This window comes from Saccopteryx leptura, chromosome 2 (genome assembly GCF_036850995.1).
Source record: "Saccopteryx leptura isolate mSacLep1 chromosome 2, mSacLep1_pri_phased_curated, whole genome shotgun sequence".
Taxonomy (NCBI): Eukaryota; Metazoa; Chordata; class Mammalia; order Chiroptera; family Emballonuridae; genus Saccopteryx; species Saccopteryx leptura.
This window is the reverse complement of record NC_089504.1, coordinates 130,190,799-130,216,788: the sequence shown is the minus strand read 5'-3', so window position 1 is coordinate 130,216,788 and position 25,990 is coordinate 130,190,799. Positions and strand designations below refer to the sequence as shown.

Here is a 25,990-nt window from a genome sequence, read left to right as displayed (position 1 = left end):
ATTCACTTCTGTACTGTGGAAAAATAACAACAATCTATTTCCTGAGAGAAAAGGGCCCAGAATAAGGCTGTGCTGCTGAAAGGGGGGGTGGGCAAGTTGACTGAGAAAAGCTGCTCCTTTTGTTCTGTTCACTCTTCTTGTCGATACTCGCAATTTTGATCACAACAAAGGGTTTCTGAGAACTGTAACTTTGGTTAGAAATGGATGCAGTCGCAGGCTTTGGCGAGCCATCTGCTGCATGCCCAGTGCTGAGCTTTGCCTTGCAGCCGATGGCGAACAGAGAGGGTGCAACTCCTGATCAGGGGATGGCTGTATTTGAACACGGAAAATGATAAGACTAAGAGGAAGGGAGACATAATAAGTGCTCACTGCATTTGTTTAAACTAGCAAGTTTTCATTTTTCTTCTATTATTTACTACTTTTCTTTTTTTTCTTCTCTTTTTGTTCTTTTGTTTTGTTTTGTTTGTTTGTTTGTTTTGGCTTATTTCAGCAAAGCCCTATGGGTTTGACCAATGGCAGTGATGTGAAGATGTTAGAATTTCAATAATACTAAGAGTTTTTTTATTTTTCAGTTTAACCTCTGTATAAAATTGATGTACATCTTAAAACTGATAGCATCTGGTTGATGAAATAAGTACTAGATACTAAAACAAGTGAGCACTTGTTTCAGGGCCTCTGCTAAGAATTTTATATGTATTTATTTTCAATAACCTATGAGGTAAGTACTATGATTATTTCCTTTGTAGAGGGGAAGAAACTCAAAAACATAAAGACTCAGTGATTTTTCTTAAGGTCACACAGCTTGAGCCAGGGGCCAAACTTAGAAGCCTCAGGCCTCTGGACTTAGTCACTGTGCTACAATTCCCAGTGTCAGTGCAATGAGTAGAGGCCCCTGAGTCTGGACACCATCTAAAGATGTGTTCCTCAGAAAGTGGGTAACGGCTTCCTTACTCACACTCCCAATCCTAGAGGATCAGGAGATGCCGCTTTGGAATAGTAAGTTAGCAATTCAGTAACCCCCATAGAAGGTCAATTGGTTTATACAGCTCAGGTATAAAATGTTGTCACAATTTTTTATTTCACAAAGTTACTCATTCCATGATATAAGTCACCATCATTTTTTCAAAATCTAAAAATAATATTTTTCTATCTTTTGTGGCTCATGTGTCAAAAACATTTAAAAACAAAAGCTATTTTCCCTGATCTACTGCACTCTTGGACTTTGAATAAGAGATGAAAATAGATCCCTATAATCCTCCACTTGCCTTTTCTTTAGGAAGATGGTAGAGCCACTTCCAAGAAAAATCCAATATAGTCAAATCTGGCAAAAAAGCAGCCAGGGTGGATGGGAGCATATGGTTTCTTGTTTGCGCCTGTGTAGTGCCCTGATGAATATTCACCCTTACGAGTTTACACATAAATTATAAGCTAATTGAAAGCAGATATGACAAGTGGATTCACATCACATTCAAATGCTTGCAGGGTTACAAAATATTTAGTAATGAAGGCTGTATGAGCACAAATGTACTTTGGCACATGTGGTCAGATACGCCAAGAGCCTTTGGCTAGGAAAAATAGAAATGTTTTCTTTTGGGATCACTGTTCTGATGACAGACAACTTTGCCCCTTCTATAGAAAAATACAATGTTTATCATTGGGAATGAAAGAATGTTTATGGAGAAAAGAAATGCATTCTTAGAATGTCATAGGAAAACCAGTACGTTTTCCCAGGGATAGTCATGCAATGCAAATTGATAAGTGTGACATTTTCATGGAAGACAGGTTTCTGGACTCTATGGTCAGGGCATAGTAAGAATCAAACAGTAAAAGATGTAGGTCTCTAGAGCAGGTGAGTAAAGATATAGTGTTCTTCTAACAAGAAGGCATAAATTTGTTACTTCGTTCAACCACACTAAATGTGTTACTTTGGGCAAGTCACTTCTTTTTCAAACTTTGTTCCTTACCTCTAAGATGAGAAGGTTCAATTACATGATCTCTGTGGTCTAGTCCAGCACTAAACTTAAAAATATGATCTAAGCAATGTGTTTAAATGTCTCTACAATGTCTTGGCACTGTCTCAATATATTCCATTATTCATAGAGAAAATAATATGCCTTTTCTCTTTACCTATCTTACTAGAGTGTTGTGAAGACTTTAGCTTAATAGACAAAAGTGCCACAGATATGCCGTTATTAAAACAGAAGAAGAGGACACTGTTATGTGAAATGTTTCAGCGAGGGGGCTCATTATCACCTGCACAGACAAGAGAGCTGAGAGCATTGTCATGAGAGCACAGTACCATAACCCTCAGCACATTTGTATGCTAAATGGTGGAGAGCATGTGAGTACCGAGATTTACAGATCATACAACTCCAGAGACTGGCTTTGTGATGGGAACAAAATAAATCAAGTATCCTTTTGGTATCCTTATGTGAACCACAGTTTCTTGTCTGTCTCCAATCACAACAAAAAAGACTGCTCTTCAGAGTAGTATTAATATATGTTTAAAATAGTATTACAAACAGAGCTAATGACAAATTTGAAACTAGATGTTGATACCTCTTCATGTCTATGTAACTGCCATGGCAGGATGGACTCTGTCCAAAGGGTCATTTGTAAGTCAGTCATGGAATTTGAAAGAAAATTTGCTCTTGAAACTATGTTCAAAGAGGGAGTTATTTTTTCTGCCTAGACCACAAAAACATATAAAATCTATAATGTACCTGAAGTAGACTATGTGATCTAGAGAATTATTTTCATGGGAAACAGTATCTTGGAAACCAAACAGAGAGGTCATTTCACATCTTCTCTAACTTCGAAGATTTTCTTGCTATTGATCACAAAGATACTCTTGTGCCAGGGACTTGATTAATGAGGGTGGAGTAAATACATACAGTCAACAGTCCATCCACCCTATTTCTAGAAATAAGGAACTTATCTATATAATAAGAGAGAGAGTTGCTCCATCTCACCCACCCCTCACATTACAAAGGACAGTCTTACCAAATATGCAGGTGTCAGTGACTCTGCTTCTCACTGTGCTACTCGCTGCTTACGTGATTTGAACATGTATGTTCCTGAAGTAAGAACTGTTTCATACTCTCCTAATTCTTCTTCCTCTTCCCAGTTTCTCCCTCTTCCTTTCCATTATATACATCAGTGACAGAGTAACTTCCTAAGAAAACACTCTGTCAGTATGCACCTTATTCTTATTGTACTCTGAAAAAGCTTTTATCACAGAATTAATTTCATTACAATTTTTCATTGATATGTCTCTTTGATGAAAAACTAAATTATTTGAGGCTAAGTAAGCATTGTAGGAGCTTAATAAATACTTTATTACTTTATTATGACTATGTGATACTTTATTAATAACCGAATATAATTGCCTCTCTACAGACATCTTGCTTGGCCTCCCTATATAAAAATAGTCCATTCTTTTAGATACCATTTATTAAGCCCCTTAAACATATGTATATACACCTGATATATATACACATATAAATGTATAAATCATTATATATAAAATAGATCCAAATTATATGTATATTCTGGAATTTATAGATATGTTCACACATATTCCACATTCCCTAATTTTCATAGTTACACATTTTATAGATGAGAAATTCTCACAGGAATATACAACTTTGCAAGGCTGCATCATACAATGTGTTCAAGTTGAAATACAAATCTGAGTCTAAATCCCATGTCTCCCATCCCCAACACTGGTGAGCCTAGCACTGAAAGCTCAGTATAATTCTTGGCCCTTATTGTCCAAATTCACTGCACTCCAACTTTCCACCATACACAGTTTGCTCCATCATAAGATGTCTACTTAGCAATCTATCTCCACATATGCTTTATTATGCAAAGCTACCACCATGGTATCTTGCTAAAATGCAGGAACACATTTAATAGGTTCGGGATAGTACCCCAAATTCTGCAGGTCCAACAAGCTCTCAGGAGATACCACTGCTGCTGGTCTGTAGCTCACACTTAGGACAGGGAAGTACGGAGCATTTTTTCCCTTCACGCCGCTGACCTTTCTCTTGACAAAGCGCTCCTCACTCCTTTTCTTCCTCGTCCACTGCTAGCAGGGCCCTTTCTTCTCTACCTTTCCCACTTCCTCACCACACTCTGACCTTCACTAAATCCCAGCAGCATTCCATTAGTGCTTACGATTAGTTCCTTATTGTTGTTGTTCTTTTATTTTATTTATTTATTTATTTATTTATTTTTTCTGAAGCTGGAAACGGGGAGAGGCAGTCAGACAGACTCCCGCATGCGCCTGACCAGGATCCACCGGGCATACCCACCAGGGGCGAAGCTCTGCCCCTCCGGGGCGTAGCTCTGCCGTGACCAGAGCCACTCCAATGCCTGGGGCAGGGGCCAAGGAGCCATCCCCAGCGCCTGGGCCATCTTTGCTCCAATGGAGCCTTGGCTGCGGGAAGGGAAGAGAGAGACAGAGAGGAAGGAGGGGGGGGGGGGTGGAGAAGCAAATGGGCGCTTCTCCTATGTGCCCTGGCCGGGAATTGAACCCGGGTCCCTCACACGCCAGGCCGATGCTCTACCGCTGAGCCAACCAGCCAGGGCCTCTTTTATTTTTTTAATGTATATCTATCTTTGCCACTAGACAGCCTGAATGTACACGTTTCTTACAGCTTCTATGTTCCTCCCTGCACTGGCATAGTGCTCTTCTGTAGTAGTTGCTGGATAACTATCAGTTTATCTTCCAGTTCAGAAGCCCTTTTCCATAGCCATTTCCTCTCTCCAGTCCAAGGGAGTAGCCAGATCTGGATGAGCGAGCTGTTAGCAGCTACGTTCTTATGTGTGTCGCCACAACAAGTGAGTGAGTTGGGAGTTCAGAGTTTGTTCTCTGGCATTTGGAATTTGGCTGGCAAGGAAAATTTTATCTTTTTTTTTTTTTTTTTTTTTTTTTTTTTGAGAGGGGCCTCTATGTAGGTAAAAGTATAATCAAAAGCCATATTTTATGCATGTAAATGAGAGAAACAGGTGGCTGGCCCGTCCAGGGAAAGGATGAAGTAAGCCCAGAGAAACACAAAGGTGAGAGTCCAGAGGCAATGAGGGAAATCTCTAGTCTTCTAGGTCCAGATAACAGCTCTTGAAGCATACTTATGCTGTTAGCCTAGGGCTCTATAATAAATAGGAAATGTGTAAATAAATTTATAATAAGTAATTTAGAATAAATAGAACAAACTTCCCTTTCTTTTCCCTCATGCAAACTATGGACTGCAGTTACTTAAAACCAATCTAATATAAATTGGATTTATATCTATAATATTAATAATGATAATGCTACCTTTGATGCCTATCAAATTAATCTCATATGCTAATTTATCTGCCACCTCAGGAAATGGGGAAACGAATATTGGAGGGTCATGTACAGTAATATGTTATCCTAACCAATGAGCTTTCTCAAATTGAAGTCTTCAGAGCACCTACATCAAAGTCACCTGAGGTGCTCTTTCAAAATGTGTATTTCCAGAGAAAAACTACTTGCAAATTGTTGATAAGTTACTGTCCAAAATACATAAAGGACTCATACAACTCAATAACAAATAACCAAACAATTTGATTTAAAAATGGGCAAAGAACTGAATAAACATTTTTCCAAAGAACACAAACAAATGACCAACAGGTACATGAAAAGATGCTCAACATCACTAACCATCAGGGAAGTACAAATCAAAGCCACAATGAAATCTCACCTCACAGTTGTTAGAATGGCTGTCATCAAAAGACAAGAAGTAGCCTGACCAGGTGGTTGCGCAGTGGATAGAGCGTCAGACTGGGATGCAGAGGACCCAGGTTCGAGACCCCTAGGTTGCCAGCTTGAGCGTGGGTTCATCTGGTTTGAGCAAAAGCTTACCAGCTTGGACCCAAGTCGTTGGCTTGAGCAAGAAGTTACTTGGTCTGCTGTGGCCCACGGTCAAGGTACATATGAGAAAGCAATCAATGAACAACTAAGGTGTCACAACAAAATACTAACGATTGATGCTTCTCATCTATCCATTCCTGTCAGTCTGTCCCTATCTATCCCTCTCTCTGACTCTCTCTCTGTCTCTGTAAAAAAAAAGAAAAGAAGAAAAGGGAATAAACTAAAAAAAAAAAAAAGATAAATTCATATCGGCACATATGTGGAGAAAAGGGAACCATTGAGCACATTTGGCAGGAATGTAATCTGGTACTGCTCCTTGGGAAAACAGTATGGAGGTTCCTCAAAAAATTAAAAGTAGAGCTACTCTATGATCTAGTAATTCCACTTTTGAGTATATAAACAAAGGAAACAGCATCACTATCTCAAGGAGATATCTGTACCCCCACGTTCACTACAGCCTTGTTTATAAAAGCCATGGCATGAAAACAAACTAATGTCTACTGATGGATGAGTGGATCAAGAAAGTATGGGGTGTGTGTGTGTAATGAATATCTGCCATGTACAAACATAAAAAGTAGAAAATTTTGCTATTTACAAACACATGATTGGACCTTAAGGGCACTGTGCTAAATGAAATGGCCAGAAAAAGAAAGACAAATACTGTATGATTTCACATATATGTTCACTATAAAACAATAGTAACAAAAAAAAATAACTGAACTCATAAAAACAGAACAGATTGATGATTGCCACAACAGGGGGTGAGGAGTGAAGTAAATGGGTAAAGGTAGTTAAAAGGTATAAAATTCCAGTTACAATATGAGCAAATCCTGAGATGTAACGTACACTATGATGGATATAGTTAACAAAACTATATTGTATATTTGAAAATTGCTAAAAGAGATCTTAAAAGTTCTCATCTTAAAAAAAGTAATGTGAGCCTGACCTGTGGTGGCCCAATGGGATAAATCATCAATCTGGAATGCTGAGATTGCCAGTTCGAAACCCTAGGCCTGCCTGGTCAAGGCACATATGGGAGTTGATGCTTCCTGTTCCTCCTCCTCTCTCTATCTATCTATCTACCTCTCTCCTCTCTAAAAATGGAATAAATAAAGTTTAAAAAAAATAATGTAACAATGTGAGGTGATAGATATTAACTAAACTTACTGAAGTAATCATTTTGCAATATATATATCTCATATATATATATATATATATATGGCCAATCATTATGTTGTATACCCTAAACTAATACAATGTTATTTGTCGATTATATTTCAATAAAACTGTGGAAAAATAAATGAAATGGATGTTCCTGGTTACCACAGCTGACCTACTGAATGAACATTTCTGGTGTTGGGAACAGAAATCTGAATTTTAATTAGGTTTCCAAATGTTCCATGGGCATTTCAAAGACTATGTTTGGCAAGACCTACACATACTGTCTGAATCAGTCTGCAAATTCACCACCTAAGCATTAATTTTGACAGTGATACCAATCTTAAGGAGGACTTTATTCCCTGCATTCTAGATGTCATCCCCAAATTCTGGCTACTTAAATTCCAGTAGGACTTTGCACTCTTTTATCACAAAATGAAAACCTAAAGGATCTGTAAAGATCTTCAAGATACAGTTATAGATACAGTTCTACTAATTTCTCAGACCCCTTTTTCCCGCTGTCATTGAACTAAATGTCTGAGCCCAGTTTTCTTGACCGTAAAGGAGGTCTCTCACATGATCTAATAAAGCTGTGCTCCAATTTCAACCCACTTCCTCCTGTTCTGACATCAGGATCAGTGCCAACAGCTTCATGCCTTTAACCTCTGTTTCAGTCTTGGGATAACAAATTTAGCTCCACGTGTCTCGAGAGGTCTGAATAAACGTTAATCCATAGCGATGACAAAATAATGAAATATTTGAAAGGTATGTGACTGGTCTTTCCTTCATTTTCTCCATTAAAAATCAATAAAGAAATTTATTCATACTTATTTGGATAATTATATGTAAATTTTTCCCAAAGTGTTGCTCTGTGGCCTACAATATTATGTCGAGGCCTTTATCCTATTATCACAGATAAATACAACCCTTAAATATCTCCTTCATGTCTGTTAGGGCACAGTGGAGTGAATTCCCACCCAGGGAGCTTTACTCACAGATCACGGTCAAGGTAAACGGTGAAGAGTCAGTGTGGACTATCACGGCAACAGCTACTGGGGTAGTTTTATCAGGAGCATTGCCAGCAAGCAGTTCTCATAACTAGTTTCAGGGAGCACTGCTGAGCTATTGGCTAAAATGGCTAAGTGATCACTGTTATAGTATCTTTACATGTAGCATTTCTGGAGAAATTCCACATTTCAAGGAGGCCATTTATTGTAGTCAGTGCATACAACTGAGGTTGCCTGAGTGATGCAAATATTATCCATAGTTTCAAGTTATACTGGTAGAGAGTGAATTAATGGTTTATTAATAGGTTAAGCTATCAAATTTTAATTTCTGTGACCCATTATGTGATTCATAATCATAAATATAGTATTAAAGTGGGATCAGAAAGAAAATACCACATGGCACAACAATAAGAATAATCCTGACAATGATAAAGATCTGGTTGGAGAGGTGAAAAATTCCCGGTTAGTGAAAACTGACACTTAACAGAGAGGTTTTATGTGGCCCCAGGCTGCAGTTCTCATATGAGTTTTTTTCACTTAAAACTCAATTTGTAGCCATAATCCTCAAATAAGAAACTATAGAAACTGTTCTAAAAAATACTGCATTAAGTTGAAAAGAATCATTATGCCAAGAGGAAGAACAAGGGGAAAATAAGAAGCAGGCCATTTGATAAAATAAAACATTTCACAATCCAAGGTGAGTTTTATAACATTGAAAATGTTTCCTGAATGTTTGGAACAGAATAAAAAAATACAATTTAACCAACGAGCAAAAACAAACAAAACCCCCCAAAACAAAACCTGCTCAATGACAAAATCCCCTTTGAGTAACTATCAAATCTTTGACAAAGATGTTGGTTTATTCTAACGGAATGAAAGGACATCTAGCTCTTGAGTACAGAGGTGCAAGGGGCTACAGATTTGTTTTGCTTAGCCAGCACAGTAATTTAAGGCAGTGATTTTCAACCTTTTTTGAGCCGCTGCACATTTTTTACAAAATCCTGGGGCACACCACCTACCAAAATGACACAAAATGACACTCTAACACAGTACATATTATACATATAGTTAATATAGTTTCTAAATGTATTTATACTCAGTGTGAAACCTGGGCCTGTTTCGATGAACACAAAAGGGATATCCTGGCAGGAATGGTAGAAAGACACACACGAAGCTCTTCCTCAACAGTTCTCAGTCTCTCTCTGTTTTTAGTTTTTATCGCAGTCAAGCTTGAGAAGCTCAGCTCACATAGATATGTGGCTGAAAACGGGAGCAATGTCAAAATAGCTTTGTTGGTCAGAATGGGGAACTCCTTGGCAACAGAAAACCAAAAACTGTCCAAAGGAAGATCAGCAAACTTTAGCTTTAAAGTTAGATAACATTGTGATGCATTGTATATCACCCTCTGCGGGGGTGTCTTTTAAAAAGAAAAAGGTCAAATATCTGTATACAGCATCAGGATAGACATAACCAGCTGAGGCTGAGGCTTCATCTAGTGGTGGCAACATTTACCTCCAGTCCTGACCAGGATTAGAAATCGGGACCATGGGGAGGAGGAGCAGCCTCAACTACTCGCCATGGCCACACAATGACAAGTGCGCAGCAGCCCCAGCGGGGACCTTCCTGGGTGTGGATGAGAGGCGGCCTACTATTGGTTCATCGCTAGTGGTCGGGATGAATCCTAGAAGGTGACTGGTCAGTGAGAGTTCCCTGTGCCTCCACTCTTCTTGTCGCTGATAGCTGGAGGGATTGTGAGGGGAATGTTTATGTTCTGATGAAGGCAGCTGACCCGATAAATAGCCTCCACGGTCTGTATCCGGCATGCGGGCCGTAGTTTGGGGATCCATGTTTAATTTCCCCATGGCACACCTGACCATGTCTCATGGCACACTAGTGTGCTGTGGCACACTGGTTGAAAAACACTGATTTAAGGTAATCAAACCTGGAAGAGTTGTGGACTTTAGAAAGTTCCTACAAATATCCAGATTGCCACAGGCCTCACCACTCCTCATTCTCTTACATGGAGCTTCTTCACATATTTAACAGCCCTCTTGACACATGAGGTTGCAGCTCCTCTTAGAGGCTCTTACCAAATGTGATAGGGCAGATTATAAGAGCTGGGAGGGACCGATAGATTATCTAGTCCAACAGACTCATTTAAGGTTGATACAACAGAAACAAAGAGGCCACAGAGATGTGTTTTAGGATTTTCACTCAGTAATCAATAGAAACTCTATAGTAGAGTTTGGCCTGCTCAGACATTTAACAACCTTTTGTTATTTGGCACAACTGCAAAATTTTAGTTGTACATTTTAATGTTATGCTAAGTTAAATGTGGCCTAAAAGAATAATAATGGCCCAGTTATCAATAGTTCATGAATCAGTTTTGATGAGTCTCTGTCCCTGGGAGTACTAGAAATACGCAGTTTTGCAACTTTCAGCTTAGAGAATGCCACGCTATCCAAACACACATACATCCATTCACTTTCATCAAGTGACTTTCGTTCACTTTCATCAAAAATTCATATAGCACCCTTTATAATCCTGAAATTTTCAGATACCATTCACTTGACTACTGCTTCAAAACAGGTGACTTTCTGGGAATATATTACTATCTTAATATTAGCTCTTGTATTATTTTAGCCAGAAGGCTAAATCATATAGGGTTTTCAGGCCATCCAAAACCAAGAGTACTGAGAAATCTACTTATTCCCTGCAATCTCTCTTTCTCAGTGAGGATTCTCACCATGAAGCAGTGTATTTGGCACGCATCTGGTACACTGGGAAGCTTCATAATTCAGTATTCTCTATGAACTTAAAACCAGAAAAGATAAATCAACCTCATGAAGTAACAGTGAAAAAATGTAAAATATCTATGACCTTTTGAAAGTATAACTACTCTATTGACTATACAGACACTTTTAAGTTGGCTCTTTGTTATAAACATTTATGTCAGATTCAGAGTCACATTCAAAAGAAAATTCATTGATAAAGTTAATTTTCAAATTGATGGTCAAAAAGAAGAAAAGGACAGCTGTGGGAATTACTGTCAAGTATCAAAATATTGACTTACTTCATATTCCTGGGAAAACTTCAAGTTGTCATTCACTTTCAACCTTTCAATATGATCTGCAAGTTCCAAGATAGGTATTGGAGGATGACTAGCCATACCTATTAAAATGAAAGAAGAAAGACATTTGAAAACAAATAAAAATTATGCAAACTATTCTAAAGTAAAGGAAATACTATAGTTAGAAATGGCCTGAAAATATGTGAATAGTAAAGATGTTTTATGTGAGGGAGCAGGCAGATAGTTTGGTTACTCAAAGCAGGACATGCTCTGAAAGACTGAATTTTGTAGCCAAATGAAAAGTCATCAAGCATAGTTCCCAAACTAACACACCTGGTGTAAAAGAAAGCGTATTGTGCTATGAATCAATGCAGTTAGCTAGTGGAGAAAACTGACAGTCAGGCTTGATGTCAACTTCTGCTTTGAGTAATGACTATTATGTCATTTCAAACTCCTTCTCCTGCACTGTGTGAAATGGAAATTGTGTGGAATTAAATGGTGTCAAGTGAACTAAGAAAACAGACACTGAGAAAGGTTTAAAAGGGAAAGAGTAGTAGCTTGATAGGAAACATAAAGTGACTTATGCATAATCAAGGAAAACTAGCTTGAAGAATGAAGGTTACCAGGGTAACCGGAATCATCTCAATCTGCAAAGGAAATGACGGTGTAAATAAAACAAAATAGAACAAATTTGTTAAAGAAAATGAAATGTGCAGTCTGATAGACCTTTTAAAAGGATTAATAAAAATGCAGAACATTTTTACAGGATTCACTTCACATAGTGACTCAAGATTACTTTATATATCACAAATCTGTAGGTGACTGACAATCACGTGCAAACACGGATGCAAAGAATGGCATGTACCACAGCTCATAGATGATAATCACTGATGACAAAATAGACACCAAACTACGTTTCAAAAATGTCTCCACTAGTAGCAGACTATAGAGGTTGGGGTTGAAACCTTCTCCTGGGCATTTATAAATGGCCACACTAATGGCTTTGTGGTATTTTATCAAGGTTCCATTATACAACCGCCAGTTAACCTACAATCTACTTCAGGTGTAAACATCTTTGTCCACTAATGGAAAATGAATCAAGGAAAGTGAGAAAATGGTGGAAAACTAGGAGGGGAAATGGGGTGGAAAAAGAAAGAAAGCGTAACAGGGCGTGGCAGGCACATCTTAGTTCAGTCGACCAGCGGAAGACATATACCCTTTCACAGATTTTGTTTAAAATATTCCTGTGCTAATTTTGACCTTTCCGGTATCTTTCCAATGTTTTCTTACTTTTTGTATGATTTGCATTTTAGTTCTTTCAGATTAATTTTTTTAGGAGTAACATGAAAGAGTATGGCTGACTCCTATCTTATAGATATAAATTCCAACCGGCGAGAAAACTTGAACTAGTACGCCTCCAGGGAAGCCTCTAAAGCAAAGAGGACAAAGAGTGAGAGAGGGGCTCAAACTGGAAGCCACGCTGACATTCTGCTGTCCCTGGGACCCTTTGGAGGGTGTTAGTTAGCCTGTGGAATGGTGACCATTAAGTCAACATGACATGTGGTTACTTTATGGGCATTTTAGAAATTATGCCATTATTGAAAGTCACCCAGGAAGTCCTTTCATTTCAAACACCAAAATATCAACGGCTCTGGTAAGTTAAATAAAATATTATTTTACTTCTTCTAAATCATCATTTTAGCTGTGAATTTTAGTGTTTTAGCATTGATGGATATGAAGGTCTGCTTCCAGTTAGCTAAATTCTTAACAGAAGACCCAATAGAAATGAGTAGGTTTGGAAGTCAAAACTCTTTGTTGCTGATATAATCATGCATTTGGGCAAAAATGTTTAAGCCCATTTCTGAAACTTTTCCATATAGATGATAGAATTGAACTAATTTACATTCTGTGGAGGGAGTGGGTGGGTGACAGTGGTCTAATTAAAATGCTCTTATCCAAATGAGGCACCCCCAATGACAAGGATGAAATACAAAGGTACAAGAGACTCTAGGCTGATCTGGAAATGGAAATGGAATAATGTGGACATCCATTACAGTGCTTTAACAAAGAAAATAATAGAGACAAAGATGTTTAGACCTTTTCAAGTGAATCGTGGGAGAGAGTTATTATCATGTATGGACTGAGTGCTGGTTTGGCTAGAGAGGGAGGACACAGAGCCAATCAGGGAGGCGTAGGGGACTCAATTACTGCTCAAAGCTGCAAAAGTAAAGCCAGTTGGAGATGGGAAAAGTATTAGTATATCAGCAGTAGAAGATTTTAATAATCAACCAAAGATGCTATCAACACATTTACTTCTGGCATGCACTGGCACATGGTCTGGAACTGCGACTTTGGATGCTGATTACAGAAACATCCAAGCAAACCTGCACTGACTTACTACATTCTAAACTTGGACATCTATATCACAGTCAAATAAACCACAGCATTTGAGAAGCATTATTTAAAACTTGTCAGCATGTATCGTATTATGTTGTTATAGTTTTAGAACAAGTAAAAATGGCAGAATGGATATTTCACAGGAAAGGTAGAACTTTGGGGAATCTGATGGTATAGGAGAAGGAATCCTAGACTAGAACACTGAATATGAATTCCACTTCGGGTTCTGTCATCCATTAACAAGGACAAATCACTTGTGATCAAGCACCTCAATTGTCTGATGTGTAAGATAAAAATGCAGAGGTAAATAAATTCTAGAATCACTTCTTTTTTTACAACTCTCATTTCTACTACATGTAGATAGGACCTATGAACATATGGGACAACAGAGAAGGTGGTCTTGGATGTAGTTCATATATAAGTTCTACAAGCACATTTCTTTGAGGGGTGATGAATATTTACTTTTTTTTACAAAATTATAAACTATTCAACTATTATGTAGTTTAATTTTCTACTTTTTGAATTATTTAAGTTTAATGCTATTTTCTTAGGCTAACCTAAAATTATATTACGATGTGTATCATGTGTTGACATAAAAATTATGCTAAGGAATAAGCCTGGAATGACACTCCTCTAACATAAAACTCTGTAGCTCATATCAGAAAATAATTTAATATTTTAAATTGAACGGGTGTTGTTCATTTTGCTAAATGGATAGAATGTTGGCCAGATGTAGAGACGTCCCAGGTTTAATTCCCAGTCAGGGCACACATGAGAAGTGACCATCTGCTCCTTTTTCCTTCCTTCTCCCTACTCTCACATTCTTCTCCTCTCATAGCCAGTGGCTCGACTGGTTTGAGCACTGGCCTCAGGCACTGAGGGGTAGCTTGGTTGGTTCAGGCATTGGCTCTGGGTACTGAGAATGTCTCAGTTGATTCGAGCATCAGCCTCAGACAGAGGTTGCAGGGTGGATCCCCATCGGGGTGCATGTGGGAGTCTGTCTCTTTATACCCCCTCCTTTCACTTAAAAAATTACCAAAGATCTACTTTTTATAAAATAGTGTTATACTGTTCTCCACTGTCCAACATTGAAAAATATTTACATGATATAATCAAGCATGGTTCTGAATGAAAAACTAAATACACCAAGAAAACTATGAAGTTGACTTCACTGTGGTACCTGTTCAATCTTTGCCTGGCACCCTGGCCACTGTTCATAGTCCACAAACCAAACTTTTTATTAGTCCAGTGTTTTCACATTGGCATAATAGGAGGTGTTTTAAAAATCTGCTTTTCCAGATAAATTAAGTCAGAATTCTAAGTGTGGAAACTGGACATTGCTATTTTTAAAGTTTCCAGTAATGGCTCTTGGTTCTGTGGGAATTCTTGACAGGGGCCTGGAACTTCATTTATTTAATATTCATTCAAAAATCGTATCAGAATTTATGAGAATGAGATCAGTTTGTTGGTGCTACCCTTGAATCTGCTTAAGTACGTTAGCTATTATTAGCAGCAAAGAACTTGAAGAACAGCCCACAATTGATGAGAACTTGCCAGGGTCATTACTTCATCAGTTTGAAGATACAAAAGCACAACATAAATGCATTTTAAAGGCACAAGTTGAATCTGAGAAGAGTCTTCATTTAGAAGCTCTAATATCTACAATGTACAGTGAAAACATGAAACATGACAGATGTAGTCACTGAAATCTGCCTGAGATTGGCGAAAAAATGTGGCAACTAATTTTAATAAGGTACCTATTTGTAATAGGAATGTGATTGTGGTTTCCTTATAAGCAGTAAAACTTAAAAATTATAGCATTTAAAGCAAAGAGGTATCTTAGAGCTTACTTAGTCTAGCATTATCATTTTATGAAGTAAAGAGAACTCTGAAATCCAGAGAAGTTAAATGACTGGTGTATGTTAGCCAGGCTAGTAAATAACAAAGTATAAACTAGTTTTGTCATCTTTTTTCCTGTATTATTTCTAGAATGGCAGTTATGATCTTCTAAAGCAAGGAGCAGTTTCCAGGGGCAAAGGGGGCCAGCTGGTAAGGTAAATCACTGAGGATGTCCAGGTGCTGCATAGTGAACACTTTCACAAAGAAATGCACTCATCCCCATTTCCTCCCAGCAAGCAGCCCTCTAAGCTGTCTTTTGTTTCGCTTCTTTCAATGGAGGCTAGAGAAAGAAAAAAATATTTCCCTACTATAGAAATGTAATAACAAGCATGAGAAAAATGGCAACTAACATTCAGTCTCAAAGTCTGGTCATTTTTAGGGGTGATTGAGACAGTGGAGAACTTCCAGGAGGGGGAAATTCTCCAGCGCTAACAGATCTTTTGCAAGTGGTACTTCAGTGTCAAGAGGGAGACACTTTTCCAATTTTCAACAGCAACTGAAAACCTAGATTGTTATGTGATCTTCCCTCTGTTTTCACTGTTGACTCAGACTTTTGTTGAAACCTATAAGGCTCAAAGACATGACCTTTGCCGGCCAAATTTGGCTTACTAGATTGTGACCTCTGTTTTAAAAAACAAAAGGATCCTTTTGTTCATGCAAATTAAAAACAAAGAAGGTGGAGAGTGACAGACTGCATGCTTGTATCCAAGACGATGGCCTGAACATTAAGCACTGGCTAGGGCATAGTAAAATAGTATTTCTCATTTGAGTTACCCTCTAACCTGTGGGTTCATCTATTTTCCCCTCCTTTCCCCCATTACTTTTACTAATTAGAAAAGTGAAACTCCAAGGGAAAAAAGTTCTTGACCAAGGCCATCAATATCAGTAAAACTAAAGTTAGTTGAAGATTTTATACCAAACTTTGCCACTTTTTTTTTAAGTGTGTGTATGTCTGTGTGTGTGTGTGTGTGTGTGTGTGTGTGTGTGTGTGAGAGAGAGAGAGAGAGAGAGAGAGAGAGAGAGAGAGAGATGGACAGGAAGGGAGAGAGATGAGAAGCATCAATTCATAGTTGTAGCACTTTAGTTGTTCATTGATTGCTTCTCATATGTGCCTTGACAGGGGAGCGGGGGTTCCAACCAAGCCAGTGAACCCTTGCTCAAGCCAATGACCATGTGTCATGTCTATGACCCCGAGTTTAGGCTGGCGAACCTGCACCTCAAGTGAGAGGAGCCCACGCTCAAGCCGGCGACCCAGGGGCTTTGAACCTGGGTCCTCAGGCTCCCAGGTCGATGCTCTATCCACTGTGCCACCACCTATCAGGCTGAGTTTGTCACTTCTAATTAGGAAACTTCTCATTATGCCACGCTATCCTGTACATCATTTAGCATCGTAGCCTAGAAGAATGGTAACATGCACAAAAATATGGGCATGTGAGACTGGGTTATCTATATAGTAATACAGAGATCATAATCCTAAACCATTCTCAGCTTCAGAAAATGTGTCAATAAGGTAACAGCTTCATTTCAGAAGGCATGTCTCTTTTAGTGATAGGGAAGCAATAAAGGGCACTTACACACACCTGTATATTCCAGTTACTTCTCGTCAAATTATTGGAGCTTTCATGAAAACATGAGCTAAAGGTATACAGTCAAAATGTTAAAAAACTATAGTATTATTTGGCAGAATATATTTTAAGTCCTTAATTTAAAATATTTTTTCTTTTAAAATGTTTTTATATTTTACTAAGTCAGTAATCTAATCAATGGTATGCTTCAAATGACAGTTTATAGAAAAACGTTTATCAAATACTTGCTTTATTTTCCCATTAAATGTCTATAGGGACCCTACAATATCACAACCGTTTTTGCTAAACAGAGTTGTGGATGTCATTGATAGTGGTGAAACATCTCCTAGGTGATTTTTATTTCTGTTACTATATCTGTATACGGACTCGGTAATGGTTTCCTTCTCAACAAATTGTGATAAAGGCTGAATAATGTTCAGTCATGGAATAGGAAAAAATTAATTTTTTTTTTTTTTATAGATTTTATTTATTCATTATAGAGAGGGGAGAGAGAGAGAGAGAGAAGGGGGGAGGAGCAGGAAGCATCAACTCCCATATGTGCCTTGATCAGGCAAGCCCAGGGTTTTGAACCAGCAACCTCAGCGTTTCCAGGTTGTCGCTTTATCCACTGCGCCACCACAGGTCAGGCGAAAAAATTAATTTGTTCATCAAATCTGAAGTGCTGTCAAAAGTGCACTTAATTGAATTAACAATCACAGAGAGAAACTTAGTTTGTAAAATATTTGTCAGACTTTTACATAATGTATGCACTATTTAAAAATACCCTGAATGAAATACAAATACTGTTTATGATTTGTCTCACAATTGAATGATAAATGAAATACAAAAGAGAACATTGATTTGAAAGGTATAATTGTTTCTCCGTAAAAACATGACAATTTGACTTAATCCATAACTAGGATCATCATTAAGGCAAACCTATACCAAGAATGTTGTCTCAATTAAGTACTGAATGGCATAATTAAAACTCATTTTTTATGTAGGATTCCTGAAACTGCAGAATTTAAATAAACCATGTTTCTTTGTATCAGAAATTTACCCAAGTTTTTTGAAATGTAAAATATAAAGATCACATCAGTTTTTTGTGTGTGTGGTTTTTTTTTTGTTTGTTTGTTTTTGTTTTGTTTTTTACAGAGACAGAGAGAGTCAAACAAACAAGAGGGAAGAGAGATGAGAAGCTTCAATTCATTGCAGCTCCTTAGCTGTTCATTGTTTGCTTTCTCATATGTGCCTTGACAGGTAGGGGGGCGCTACAGCAGAGTGAGTGACCCCTTGCTCAAGCCAGCGACCTTGGGCTTCAAGCCAGCAACCTTTGGGCTCAAGTCAGCGACTATGGGGTCATGTCTATGATCCCATGCTCAAGCCAGCAACCCCTCAAGCTAATGAGCCAGCATCAGTTGTTCTTAACCCAGATCATATACCTAAGTTTCTTACAGTACAAAATAAAATATGAAGATAGAGAGTACATATATGTAAAAATGGACCTCTTTAGCATTGTTCCAGGTAACAGTGCTAGTGGTGGAGAGAGGAGTGAGAGCTCCCAGAGCACATCCAACTGCTGTGGAGGCATTTCTGCTGCTGATCCTGCTCTTTCTGATACCTTAACTTCTCATGAGTTTGTTTTTGTTTCTCACAGCCCATCAATCACCTACCATCCTGCACGCTTCAGGGCAATACACGTTAAGATCATTTCACGAAATAAAAATGAGGCCTTTATGTTGTATCTGATCATCAATTTTTAAACCTCTTTTCCTAAAAGATGCAAGTATAAATACCTGAGTGTTGTTTTTGTTTGAATTTTTTTAAGGGGGGGAGGTGAATGAGCAGGTGATGCAGAGATTAAAAAAAGAATTTTTTGGGAAAAAAATTCTGATGGAAACTGACAAGTCAACCGAAGGGTTATGGTGTCTGTGGTTGGGGGGGGGAGGGATTTTGCAGGCACAGAGAGGTGAAGACCAGAGCATCCTATGAGGCTTTCATTCACATGGTCCCTTACAACTCTTTTGTTCTAGAAACCAAGCTTATTCCTCTGAGATGATGAATTTCTAAATTTGCTTTGTTGGGAAAAAAGTAAAAATATAAACACATTCTAGTCCTTTCTTTGATTTCCTTATACATCATCATCTTTTGACAATATTATATTTATTACAGTCATTTTGTCTAATTCTAGAGGCCATGGCCCAGAGAGGCTAAACTGAAAACAAAATTTTTACCATATTTCCAAAAAAATCTTTAATTCGCAGCCTATATCAAATGACAAATGTGCCTACCCTACCACCCTGCCATCCCCCTTCCAGGTGTTTAACATTCAGAAATAACAACAGAGATGTGAAAAGAGAGGCTCAGGACAGTATTACTTTTAAGAGCAAACACTTAGCCTCCATCGACAAGGACTAAGCCCATACTGTGACATATGCAGAGCAGAATATCACCAGTTGTTAAAAAGGAGATGAAACTTAATACTCTGTCTTGCAAACGAGTCTATGTTTATATAGTTAAATGTTAAAACAGTAAATGTTATGTAAGTGTACCTAACTATATCTCTATACACCTGCTATGTATTTTATCATTTGAAGAACTGGATATTACATATAAAAAGCCTGGAAGGATATGAATGGAGCTACATATGGGAGACCTTTCTTGAGAGTAAAGTTGAAGTAACTATAGAAACTCTTTTACTTTTTATTTTAAATATGTCAAATAAAAAAATTAAAAGTGGTGGGATAAAGATTAATTTTTTTAAAGTGCATTTTTGTAATTTTCTAACTAATAAACATTTTCAAGCATATAAAAATTTGAGTAATATAATGAATACAACAATAGCCAAAATCTATGTACAACAACTGTTAACAAGCTTCTTTTTTATTTTACAAAATTTCCCCGGTAAACATGTGTTGCTTTTGTAATTAAGAACAAAAAATATCTGAGGGGAAGGAGGCTGTCACAGAATGACTTGGAAAAAAAATTTTTAAAAGAAAAACCCTCCTCCTAACCTAGGCTAATGGGCATAGTTCACATTTGCTTAACGTGTAGCTCATGTACCAACCATCCTACCACATCCACTGTTACGGCTGCCCACAACGATGTGTGAAGCTTAACAGAGGTTTCTTTTAAAACTATCTTTTATAAGTGAATGTTTCCTTCCTTTCCTCCACTTATAAAACTTGATTAGCTGTTAATTTTAGTTCTATTACATTTCCTCTCTCCTTTTCTCATTTTGCCCAATTTAATCCATTAACCACTTGAAGTGATCAGTCTAACCTTGGCTAAATACCTTCTTATATATTTATGTCTCCTTTACTTTTGTAAGTCATGGGTGATAAATTAATGTCCTTCTAACTATATGTTCCACAATAGTTCTAACTGACCCTGTAAACCAACAATTGATGATTTACTGTTGTAAACCATATTCTTTTTAGAGATTAGGTAGTTCTGGTTCTAACTACAACCTGACTGTATACTGGCATCTGAGCCTAATGGACAGATAAACATATTCATGGGAAATATCTACAGAGGTACCTGTTCTTAACTGGAAAGGTATGAGACTTCCTTCCCTATTCAGATGCCTTAATGCCATGTTTCACTGACTGTGACTTGACTGCCACCCTACATTTGGAAAATGTGCTAAAGCAATGTTTTCTCCATATCCTGCAACCTCAGAGATAGCGCTTAAAACAAGTTTCTCATTCTCCACTCTGTGCCTTAGCTGAGAGAAGTGGAGAGAGTTCTAACATTTTCCCTCTTACATTAGCAAAAATTGGATTCTTAATAGAATTTTTGGGTTTTGCCATAATTGTAAAATTACCCATAAAAGTGAGAGGTACATGTAGATGGCAATCTTCTGGTTGAAGGCATTTCTATTTCCTTTCTTGTAGTTACCTGTACTCTGATAATCCTTTCTACATAGTTCTTATTTGTGCTTTGCATTAATGCTTGGAAGCATTTCCTGTGGTGCTGGAAGTGATGAGAGATAGCACTCCTCTCTTCTTGGGGCTACCCTTGTCTTTTCACTCAAGCCTATAGTATGCTTTCGTTTCTGCTGGAAGACCAAGAGTGTTCCAATACACAGAACATTTTACACAGAAGCCGGAGGAGGTGGGGGCAGTGCCACACAGTAAGATACTGGGAAATAGAGCTATTATCTCCATTTCTAAAATGTGCTGCTCTTAGAAAGGTGAGGAGGCAACATATGCAGACAATCATGTACCAAATTACTTCTGTGGCTTTCAGGTCCTGTGCATATTGGTTTAGCCCAATTGAAAAGTATATGAGTTCCTGAGTTTATTAATAAGAAGTTGCCCATCGCCCAGGAAAGTAAGTACATTACTATTTCAAAAAGTGCGGAACTGAGAAGGTTTGCTACTCAGTTCACACCAAGTGTCCTTCATGGAGCACTGAGTGGGCGACTCAGCAGGGGCACCCAAGGGGCTGCGGTGTTCCTGGAGCTACGCAGCTGGTTCAGTGTTCGTGCCCACATACATGATCTACACTGATCAGTCTTTTTAATATGCATACAGAAGATTTTGGCAACATGAACATTTCTTCCACTTTTTATGCTGGTGAAGGTATATTTTGCTTTTTTAAGAAAAATTTTAAAAAGTCCAACCTCATTTGCAAGAGAATTTAAACAAAGCACATTTAGATTTTGTATAACCACTTTGAAAATGCCAGACATTTCTTTTATCTGAATAGTTACAAGTTGCTCTGACATATCTACATGTAAAAGAGAAAATATGCTACATAAAATGAACTATGTATTTTCAGTTCAAAGCTATTCACTGCAAATGTGTAAGTTTAAAAAAATCTGTGGTGTATCCTGTTGTGAGTTAGAACATTCATCTGACAAGAAGAAAACTTCCCAACATTTGGAGGTACAAGGCTGTCATATTTCAATCTAACAGACTTCTTAGATAAGCTTTTTACTGTGTTCATTATCATTTGGTATGAAGACAGTGCCACTCACTGTCTTTTTTTTCTTTACCTAATTTATTACTTGCCATTCATTTGGTATTATCAAGATATACTTAAAATACAGTAAAATAGAACTAGACTTCAACTCATTAGATAATATGCCCCACAGCAAAAATATTTTTCTTCTGTTGAAGAACTTAATGTTATTTTAAAAAAACCCAAACAACAAAAGCATATGCTTATTCTTGGCTATTCTATGTGTTTCCCCAATAAGAAACCTGAACTGGTCAGTGAGAGTCACCATGAATAATATTTTAAAAAATATATTTATTTTCTTTCCCTTCCTTCATCCTTCCCTCCTCCTCTGGTCATCTCTCTCTCCCCCTTTCTTTGAGAGTAACATAGACGCAAAAGTAGTTTGGCAGTTGTGAGCATATGAAACAATAGAGTTTATTCTGGTATTATTTATTAATTATTGCATTATCTTCCTATATGAACAACTGTAAACCTACTTTTGCCCAATCCTGTAGATTCTTTCCCAATGGGATAAATGATGTAACAATCCATTATCTACTCATTCACTTTATGGGAACTGAATTCTTTACATATATGTGTCATTGAAAATAATAACTGTGTTAATAAGCCATGAAAATGGTAGCTATAGTTATAAGATTACAAACTGTCCAAGTTTGAAGAAGAATTATACATTTTTTTTCTCTTTTATACCCACCCCAGATATGTATCGAGCTCAATTTCCTTTCAAGACTTGTGTTTTGGCAAATCTCAAAAATATAAAAATAAAAGAGGAGGACACACATAACTGTTAAAAATAAAGTGATACATTCATCTCAAGGCAACATCAACTAGACTATAAAATTTCAGTGAAGACTGTGTCATGGGTAGGCTGAGTCATGTCTTACCTGGTGTTTGAAAATTAAGGCGCCTTAGTTCTACTGGGTCTGTTGGATGGTGTGAAGGGACCTCCTTGCTGTTTGGTATGTTGCTCTTTCTAGAGGCAGATTCTGCCCTTTTCCTAGAGAAAGAAAGTAAAAATTTAAGATTAAAAAAAATAATTAAAACAGATTTAAAAAGCAGAGAGTCATGCCCTTCCCCCTCAACCCCACACCCAACTTTCAGTTTTAAAACTTGATGGGATAGCTTTGTGACCTTGTTCAGGCTGTTCATCCTTACTTGGCCTATAGTATTCCCTTAGGTCTACAATTTTTATTGAAGTGGATAATCTCAAAGTCTTCTTTTAGCTCTACAATTTAACAATCTAGTCAGTGACTTGGACTTGAGGCGTTAAGGGAGTGTCTATAAGTACACTTGAACCATTGCTCTGCTATTCTCCCTTAGCCACTTGTTCTATTTGTGAGGAATAGGATAGAGGACCCCTAACAGCTAAATTACTGCTACCATATAGACAAGCTCCGAAACACCTGGCCTGTAGTTGAACAACTAAATCTGCCCCAATTTCTATTTTCTAAGAATATAAAACTGATGGCTACAAAGTGGACTTGCACTGGATTTTCCAGTAAGGCAGATAAATACAGTAAGTTCCTTTCTAAGATTTCAAGTTAATCTAGTATCTGGGAGGAGGCTGGGACCACACAAGACCAACATCAAGTTTCTCTTTCAAATCTCCCCCAACAAAAAATAAAAAAGAAAAGAAAAAAAAACAACAACAGATTTGGCCTATGGTGCTAAGCTAACTATGATTAATATTTTGTTAATGAGAGTCAATCATAGAAAAATTGGAAAAAAAAGTAATTTCACCTGTTTAGTTCCATTCTCCTAATGAACTTTCAGGTATATGAACCATTAACAGTGCCTTGTTATAAATAATTCTTCACCCAGTTCATTTTATCTTGTTTTAATTGCAACTTACTATTTTTATTAAATACTCTTATTTAAAGTGTCATAATGCACTTTTAACAAATGTCAGGTATTTCCCCCTAAGATTTCCTTTTTTTCTTTTCAAACCCAAATAATCAGAGTGGTACCAACTATTTTCTTTCCCGTTGACTTAGATTAAGAATTCACCTAACAAATGGAAGTCTTTTTCAAACTGTGCTTTTTAAAAATACTGATTCCAGCAATACTCAGCCTAGAGTTATAACCCTAGTATCTCAACCCTGCTCAAGCAAAGGTATTCTAGTTTAGCGACAGGGCTACAGAAAAGTGTTTAGCAACCCTCTCTCTCTCTCTTCTTGATGTGACTGTATTACAGCTTAGTTGTGTGGCAATGGGATCTCTCTCTCATTCAGTGTCATGCAGGTTGTTCCATGAAAAGAACATAATCTTCTTTCCATCTCTGCTCATCTGTATAAAATAAACTGACCAGGGGATGAAGGGAAGATGAATGCAAAGGAGAAAGAACACTTGACTTGCATAAGTGCAATGCCTTTGGCTAAATATGGTTGATTAAATGAATTTTCTTGGGTGAGTCCTATTAGACACCTGCTCTCTTAGGACTTTGGGTTAATCTCCCTCCTGATTTCCTGCTTCTACCTACAGGGGACAGGCATAGTCTATGGACAGAAGGTACTGCCAAGCTGTATCACCAATCAGAGGAAACAGTGAATCAAAGTGTGCCAAAGGTACTGGTAGCTCCAGTTATATGGAGCGTCAAAAGGGAAGAAAAGAAGAGATGGAAGACTGGCGAAAAGATGAAAGAAGAAAAAGAAAGAAGCTCAGAAGACTGTAGGAAGAAGGAAATGTACGCCCGTTTCAGAGCAGAAAGTGCCGCTGTGTTTATGCTGGGGATATTGGCCTCACAACACCAACACATTCATGTCGCCACTGAAGATGCAGAACCTAAATAAGTTAATAAAATGTCACCGAGTGTGGCTTGCCAATCAACCCCACCAGTAACAAGCATATGGTTGGTCTTCTCATTTCAAATCATCCTTGTGGCCCTTCTCAGGTTTTGGTCTTTTCACACAAGTTTGTACAGGTACATTTCTTTACGGATGTGCCAGATCCAACGTCTAAAACCACAACTGTTACCCCTTCTCAAAGTGGCTCTGCTGTAATTCTTGCAGGATGATGGAAACCAGAAGTAGAAATATCTGGACAAGAAAACGTTTTCCCTCTTGCAGGTCAAGGGGAACATCCTCCGTACCTTCTTTGTCACTGAGGCCAGGCTAGGTGACGCTCAGACAGAAAAAATACTCTCTAAAAACGTAATTAGTTTGTTTCATCACAGGAAAGCTGATAATTGCATCCTTTTTACCCAGATAAGTCATGGACAACACAAAGAATTGGATTAAAATTACAGTTCATATTTATAATAAATTGGGGGGGTGGCATCTTGACATTTAATAACTAGCTTCTCCCTATTTTATCTGTTCAAATTAAATGACCTCCAAGATCTCAGGCTCTAAATATCATAGCCAGCTAGAAATACCAGTGGTTTAATTTTTGTTTTGTTTAGTTTCATTTGATGATCACAACATGGGTAGTCCTGGCTTCCCACATATATATCACATTATTTTAAAACAGAAATAAGCTTAAATGGTTGTTGTCTAACAGAAAGAATTTATTTTTTTTCTTTTTAGATTTCATTTATTCATTTTTAGAGAGAAAGAGGGGTGAGCAGGAAGCATCAACTCCCATATGTGCCGTGCCTTGACCAGGCAAGGCCAGAGTTTCAAACCAGCGACCTCAGCATTCCAGGTCGACACTTTACCACCACAGGTCAGGCCAAGAATTTCTATGAAAAGTTAGCAATATGAAGAGTTTGGTCATTATAATTCATAATAGTAAAGAGCTTTAAAAAATGAACTTATTGTAAAGTTTTAAATGGCATATAATGGTCTAAATCAGATCCACCATGAAAATATTTAGTAACATTTTCCCTAAGTTTTCAGAGGTCTCATTATTCTCATTTTAAACTAGTAAAAATGCAAAGAACACTGACTAGAAATAGATTATACATTTTCTTTGCTATTTTATTTTTTCTATTAAGATTATAAAGGCCTGGTGTAAGTTCACTTCTCACAGTGAGAAGTGATCTACCACGCACAGGAGTCACATGGGTGAAAGGGAAAGAAAAGATCAC

General features: G+C 37.6%; 1 protein-coding gene, 1 long non-coding RNA gene and 1 pseudogene across 2 annotated transcripts in view; 1 reads left to right on the top strand and 2 right to left on the bottom strand.

The window, feature by feature from the left end:
* Window positions 1-25,990, top strand: part of LOC136393880 (spermatogenesis-associated protein 31D1-like) — a 371,407-nt gene that overhangs the window by 122,598 nt on the left and 222,819 nt on the right. The gene's annotated exons all lie outside the window — the stretch shown is intronic.
* LOC136394896 (uncharacterized) overlaps window positions 10,744-25,990 on the bottom strand; it is a 292,059-nt gene continuing 276,812 nt past the window's right edge. Inside the window, exons 2-3 of the long non-coding RNA XR_010749246.1 lie at window positions 11,138-11,235; window positions 10,744-10,878 (exon numbers count right to left, since the gene is read on the bottom strand). This is a non-coding gene — a long non-coding RNA (uncharacterized lncRNA). The remainder of the gene's footprint in view (window positions 10,879-11,137; window positions 11,236-25,990) is intronic.
* The window catches only part of LOC136393883 (myotubularin-related protein 6-like), a 55,857-nt pseudogene continuing 51,267 nt past the window's right edge, over window positions 21,401-25,990 (bottom strand).